The sequence below is a fragment of the Pseudopipra pipra genome, chromosome 9 (genome assembly GCF_036250125.1).
Source record: "Pseudopipra pipra isolate bDixPip1 chromosome 9, bDixPip1.hap1, whole genome shotgun sequence".
Taxonomy (NCBI): Eukaryota; Metazoa; Chordata; class Aves; order Passeriformes; family Pipridae; genus Pseudopipra; species Pseudopipra pipra.
The window spans coordinates 1,216,797-1,224,250 of record NC_087557.1 but is presented as its reverse complement, the minus strand read 5'-3'; positions in this window follow the sequence as shown (position 1 = coordinate 1,224,250).

The following is a 7,454-nucleotide window of genomic DNA, read 5'->3' as shown; positions in this document are numbered from 1 at the left end:
CACCCTGCTCCAGGCTGGAGCTGTATCTGCTCCATGGTGAAGCTGGGCTTGGTTGGATCTGTGTTGGCTCCCACTCCACTGTTGTTTTCAGGATCAAAACAGCCTAAATACAGCTTTGGAAGAAGAAAGCTCTGTGTGACAGACCTGGACTGGCCTGGAAACACCTCAGAAGCGCCAAGGGATTTAATTTCTCTGCTTATGAAGAACGTGAAGGTTGAGCTCAGGCTTTTTTGGGGGTTAAATCTGGTGCAGATGTTCTCCTGAGAGTGTTGTTACACCCAGGTGGGTGCACTGGGGTGGAGGATAAACCTCTTTACACAAGTCATGCGAGGTCAGGAGTTGAAAGCTGCGCCTGCAGGAATTTGGGGTTCAACCCAAATTCTAAGGGGACCCTCCCGAGTCCTTGGAGTTGGGGAACAGAAGTGCCCACGGGTGCCAAGCCCTGCCCTGGGCTGGACCTGCCTGGGGGCACATCCCTGAGGCCTGGAAGCAGCAGGAGAAGGAGCAGCACCATCCTGGACCAGAAACCTCCTGAGATGCTTTCCAGCCTGAGTTAGGCCCTGATCCTTAAGAAAAATGAGCTGCCTACTGAGATGGAAGCTGATTTGAATTTACTTCAATTTCTCAATACGAAAGAAATCCAGGGAAAAAAAGAATCCAACCGGTTGCAAATTTATTTTAGACTAAACCCCAAAAATTGAAATCAGTTATTAACAGACACCTCTGTGTGTCCCTGAGGTGTCAGAGATGAGTAGATATGTAGATATCCCAGTTCTGATCCACCTGTGGGCCCAGCAGTTGTCAACACATCACTGTGGAGATCCAACCTGACCTGGCAGGGACGGTGTCCTGAAGTCACATGGGGACACAGGCTCCACTCTGCTCCCAGATACATGTGCAAATACTCCTGTCAGGAGCAGGGAAATGGGTTTTCTGCTCCAAATTCTCTACATGACCAAAGTGAAGCTAGAGGGGGAGAAAGTCTGCGTGAATTATCTTTAGCTCAGCCTGTTTTTTCCCCTCCAAATCACAGATATGTCACTTCTAGAGGTTTCTAATTCAATTATCTTTAGCTCCATTTAACTGGAAACTCCTGGTCTGTGGAAAGGTACAGGACAAATATTGTCTTTTGGCAGCTCAGCCTCATCTCTCCTTGTCTTGACAAAGTACTTAAAGAAACTAGAGGTTTCAAACAGGCTCATTCATCTTGGATATGACTTCAACATACTCTGGGCAAGTTCATCACAATGATTTCCAGATTTGCCACTTTTTTGATGTTTCTTTCTCTTCCCTGTCTCAGCTGTGCTCACATTGCAGGAGTTTATGTATTCTTTCCTTTTATCCACGTGTGCTGACTTTGAAAACTGGATTTTTCCTTGCTATGGCACAAAACACTCAAGAATTGGAATAAAAAACTCTGTGTATTATCCATTATTTGCTTTTCCTCTGTTAAAGAATCTGCCCAGTACAAACTGTGGGACCAGTGCACATTGCAAGAGATCATCACAGAGGTCTCCTCTTTGTTCTGCCTGGAGTCCTCAGGAGCCTTTTTGCTCCCTAAATTTAGAAAGATTCCCCTAGAAAAGCTTTTTCATTCCACAGAGGGTGCCAGCACTTTGAATAGGGTTTCATTTTTTAAGGGAGATAAAAGGAAATGTTACATTTTCCTGTAAAAATAAGAAACCCACAGCTTGCATTTGTCAAACTTTCTGCTTTGGTAATCTCCAAACATGTCATTTGAAGTGAAATTCTGTGCTGTTGCTGCTGTTTCTGGGGGGTTACCCAGTGGTGGAGCTGCTGTGATAACTGTGGTGTAATTCCCTTGATTTATGAGGATGGGACAATCCCCTTTACTTGGGAGGACAGCACGTGTTCTGCCACAGAACACAGGGCAGAATAAACCTGCAGGAGATGGTATTTTTTTGCTCACCAAAGTGCCTCCTGCAGTGCTGTGTCAATAGAATATTAGAATATAGAATCACTGAAGCATTTAGGTTGGAAAAGCCCCGTGAGATCATCCAGTCCAACCCTTCCCCCAGCACTGCCAAGGCCAGCACTGACCCGTGTCCCCAAGTGCCACAGCCACAGGGCTTTGAAATCCCTCCAGGGGTGGGCACTCCAGGGTTTAACCTCCCTTTCAGTGAAGAAATTTTGCCTTTCCTTTACCTGGCAACGTGATAAAATAAAGACTATTCAAATGCATAAAGTGTGCTGTTATCTGGCACCTTAATTGTTTAATGGTACGTCTCTTAATAAATAAAAATATACCTCCTGAAATCTCCCCAAGTGCAATACTTGGCTCTGAGCAACCTGGGCTAGTGGAAGGTGTTCCTGGCCATGGAATGAGATGGGCTTTAAGGTCCCTTCTAACCCAAACCAGTCTGTGATTCAATGATAAATTCTATATACAACTTTTCCTAGTTCAGGGCATGACGCAGTGAAGGAAGATGGCAAAGGCTCTGCTTCCTTTCCTCCCTGCACAGGGTCCAAATGTGTGTTTTAAAGGCAGGGAAAATCAAGCTGTATGGCAGGGTTGAGGGCAGCAGGGAGGCAGTGCAGCATCTTCATCCTCCAGCACGTTCTGTGAGCTGAGAGTGAGGGTTAGCATGACATGTTCCAATTGCTCCTCTCACTTGGATGGAATTTGGAGTGGCTCCCTCCTCCCCATCCCAGGCTGTCATTTCCTGCAAAGGGCACCTTTGAGCCAGGGTCTGTCCCTCTCCTGCTGAACAGAGCTTGCAAATTACTAATGATTTTGGCAAAGGAGCTTTAATTTGGTGCCAGTGGGAGATTGCAGGTTAATTAGATAGTCTTGTTACTTCTGTGTTTCACCAGCTTCTGGCTGAGACCAAAATCTTACAACTTTAGGCCCTAATAGTGCCTTGACCTGAACTTTCTCAGGCCAAACTCACATCTCCAAGTGCCTGAACAAGTTCTGATCCTTGTTCTAAAAACTTTAGGGCCACACCAGGACAGCAGTTTGCTCCAGGCAGTGAAAGCAAGGCCTTGATGCTTATTACTTTTGCTAGCCTTGAAAAAATGTCCAAAAATGTGAGAAGAGCAGCAAACCCAACTGCTGGAGAATATGTCATTTAAATCAGGATCTCAATCTCACCTGTGGAGGCAGGTGAGCAAAACAGAAAGGTGAGGAAATCCCTGGGCAGGAGGGAAGAACTCCAGAGTGAGGTTTTACCTGCAGGCAGTGAGTGCTTTCCTGTGCAGCACAGACTCCTGGGGGATTAAAAACTGATATATTTGGTGTGATCAAAGGAGCTGCCATCAAATCCAGTGCTGCCTATATATTAGCAGTGGTTCTCTGTTGCAGTTTGGCTCTCAGTTATGGGAGGAGGCTCTAGAACCACAGGTTTGGGGCACAGGACTTGTGGGAAGAAGTGTCACTGTCAGTGGGTGCACTCAGCTCTCTGCTTGGCAAGGATTATAAAATCATGGCTTGGGTTGGAAAACATCTTAAATGTCATCTCATTCCACCTCCCTGCCATGGGCAGAGACACCTTCCACTAGCCCAGGTTGCTCCAAGTCCCAAATTTAGCAGGAATTTAGGATTGGGTTGGCTAAAAACTCCAGTTTTCTGATCTGTGCCAAAGACCCTGAATTTCTTAGCTTTGTGCTTCTCATAAATGGCCATAATTGCAAATTAATTCCATGCCATTTTTAACAAAGACCCATTAAATGCCAGCTGGTATCAAACCTTCTACTGGTTTGTCCATGGAAGTCCATGGAAGTGCAGGGAGGGAATATCAGGCCGAAGTCTTACAGTGAATTTTTCTTGGTTCTCCCCATCCTGTGCAGGGGTGTTCTGGCAGATTTAGAGGTCTGGGCAAGGAGAGATGGGAAGGGCCAGGAGATGTGAGAAGGGTGAGGAATGGGAGCTCTGCACATTTGTACAGTGGGAAACCAGGAGCAAGATCAGAGTCAAGAGTTTTAGGAGACCAAATACTGAGATTTTTCTGGGACAACTTAGTATTTTCTTGGGTAGGATTTCAGGAGAGATTGGGTACAAGAATGGAGGAAGTTAGATGAGCAAAGGGCTTAGAGTTTACATGGCTGTCTAAAGGTTTTATGTCACATTTTCAGCTCTGATGAAACAAAACAGTGAGAGAATAATTGCAGAATATAAGAAAAACACTGCTGGGATATCAAGAGAGACCTTTGCCTGTAATGGTTGCCCCAGTGTTATTTTATTCTAATTCAGCCAAATCACATTATAATTAACAAGAAAAAGAAAAAAAAAGTAAGAGTTTGGATGAAAATAACAATGATAAAAGCAACCCAGGTGCTGTTCTGAGAAATGCAGATGAAGAGAGAGGATTTAAGTGGAAGAGGGAAGCAAAACAAATAGAAAAGACATCCCCCATGAGCAAAGCCTTTTACAGTGCCAGGATGATAATAATAATAATAATAGTATCAACTGTGTGTGTTTTATTCAGGTTTTGTAGCCTTTTTACTTATACTGAGAAGAGAGATGGGAAGGGCTTGGGAGAATATGGAGGGATGGGAAGGGCTTGAGAAAATACAGAGGGGTGGGAAGGGCTCCAAAACAAAAAGTCTGTCTGCTGTTGCTTTCTGCAGGTTTCTTCCTGTCTTCTGAAGGAATGAAAAATACAAAACCTCTATATTGTGGGTCTCTGCCAGCTCTTCCCCTTCCATGAGTGCCAGTCTTTGCTGGCACGGTGGCTGTGCCTGCTGAGGGCAGAGGTGCCCTCACTTGCCCCACAGAGGAGGCAGCACTGGGACCTGCTGGGCTTGATTGCTCATTAAGAGGGGAGTTTTAGGGCAGGATGGCTCCTGGCTGGCAGGTGACAAAATCGTTGGAGGTGTGTGCTGAAGCTGGAGCCAAGAACTGGAGGGGGAGAGGTGGAGGAGTGTAAACAAGGACACTTGGAGCCTGTCTGTGCAGTGCCAAAGGCGTTCCCAGCCAGGAGTGAGCTGAGCCCCTCACACACTGTCCCTGCCTCGAGCTGCAGGTCACTGCTGCTCATGCTGGGGTTGTCTCTGGGAGCCAAAGGAGACAATCTGGGTGGCTTTCACTGGAGAAGTTCACAAAATATGCAAAAGCCCCAAGGTTGGCCAATTTCTGACCTATTTGTTCAAATTTGCTGCCATTTCCTACTCCGTCCACCTCCCTCATCCCAGTACCTGTGTGCCTTCCCAGCCCCAACCCTGCTCACCACATCCCACTCCTCAGCAAGACACCGAGGGGCTGGGAAGGGAAGGGAGCTGGGAAGGGGCTGGAGCAGCAGGAGCGGCTGAGGGAGCTGGGGGGGCTCAGCCTGGAGCAAAGGAGGCTCAGGGGGGACCTTCTGGCTCTGCAACCCCCTGACAGGAGGGGGGAGCCGGGGGGGGTCGGGCTCTGCTCCCAGGGAACAAGGGACAGGAGGAGAGGGAACGGCCTCCAGCTGTGCCAGGGGAGGCTCAGGTGGGACAGGAGGAGGAATTTCCTGCTGGAAAGGGTGGTGAGGCCTTGGCAGGGGCTGCCCAGGGAGGTTTGGAGTGCCCATCCCTGGAGGTGTCCCAGGAAGGCCTGGCCGTGGCACTCAGTGCTCTGGGGACAAGGGGGGCATCGGGCACAGGGGGGATCCATGGGCTGGGAGGGCTTTGCCAACCCCAGGGATTCTGAGATTCTGTGAACAAGGGCAGGTAGTGACAGGACAAGGCAGAATGGACACAAACTGACAGAGAGTAGATTTAGAATGGATATCAGGAAGAAAGTCTTGGCTGTGGGGGTGCTGGTTGCCCAGGTCAGGCTCTGCTCCCAGGGAACAAGGGGCAGGAGGAGAGGAAGGGGCCTCCAGCTGTGCCAGGGGAGGGCCAGGTTCAAACCTGGGAAAACTTTCTGCACAGGAGTTGTCCAGCACTGGCACAGCTGCCCAGGGCAGTGGTGGTGTCACCATCCCTGGAGGTGTTCAAAAAATGTGTAGATGTGGGACGTGGGGACATGGCTTAGTGGTGACAGTGGCAGTGCTGGGTTAATGGTTGGACTTGATCCTGAAGGGCTTTTCCAATCTGAACAATCCCACGATTTTAAGACTTGCTCCTAAATGTGCCATTTATAAAGATCAGATCTAGGAAAAAACCCTCAGTGAGTGTGGGACTTTGGCACAGCACTGTCTGAACACAGCACACCCTTTTTCCAGAAGCCACTTGCCTTGAGCTACCCCAGGGTGGCTGTAAGTCCCAATTTCTCATGCCTTTTCTCTGGCATTAATGTTGCTACTTCATATTCTCATGCTTTGGCATCTGCTTTTGCAAACAGTTCAAAGTCAAGACTGACTCACTGGATGTGAAGGGCAGAACAGTCCAGCACTGATTTTTTCTGGGGCTCTGTTGGTTTTTTTTTTCCTTGATGCAGATGACTACAGGCCACGCATGGCAAAGAAGAATTCCACCCAACCTGTGCCATGGGTGTATTAGAGCAATATTACCAAGCCATATGAATTTTTATGCAGGTCCCTTAATGAAGTGCCTGTGTTTGCTCTACAGACAGTGTTGTTTGGTGTGTCACAGATCATTTTCTACAGAACTGAGATGATTGTTGCAGACGTGCAATCAATAAAATGTTCTGCTTCAAACTGGCACACTCGATTTTCCTCCTGAAATTTTGGTCAGGCTTAATGGGAATAAATTTCCAGGCAAGCCAGTCTCTGAGGACATGCAGGAAGGACACTGGAAAGGTCTATCCTTTGCCTCCAGTCACTGACCAGCAACAGCTCCTGAGAAAAGGAGCTGGGAATTGCAGGGGATTGTGCAAGATATATATATATGGGTGTTGAAACAGAGGAATTGGTCATAAGTGGAATAAAATTTGCTGTATTTAGTGGCAGTTGAGCACCAGACTTCAGGAGACCTACACGGGGGGAGTCCAGAGAAAAAGAGAAAGCTTTAGAAATTATGACCTGCAGGAAAAGATTGAAGCAATTGTGACTTTTGAGGAGAAAAGCAACGAGGGAAACATGACAGTCCAATCTTCCGAACTTCTGTTGCTGATGAGAAGTTTCTTCTCTGTGCCAGGGCAAAAAGTTAGTTGGCAAGGGAAATTCAGTCTAATAATGAGCCTAAATTAGGCTTAGCCCAAGATTTCCAATGGTTTGAAATAGGTGTTGGGATAGACTGACTGAAGAGGTGATATAATCTCTGTCACTGGAGGTTTTAATCCTTATCATTGGATATTTTTAAGACCAAGGGATACATATACAAGAGGAATTCAGCAGAGGTGCAGGGTTAGTAACCCTTCTTCAGTGCCTTCATGTGTCTCATTCGGCAACTAATACGTACACATACAAAATCGTAAGTATTTCCAATTTTTTCTCCTCAATTTTGACCTGTGGCTTTTCTTTGTGCTTAAGTTTGCTCAGGGATTGTTTCATTTCAATAACATGGTCTTTTCAGAAAGTCTTCTTCTGGGAATAAGGGGTGTTCTGCCCAGATATTTGTGA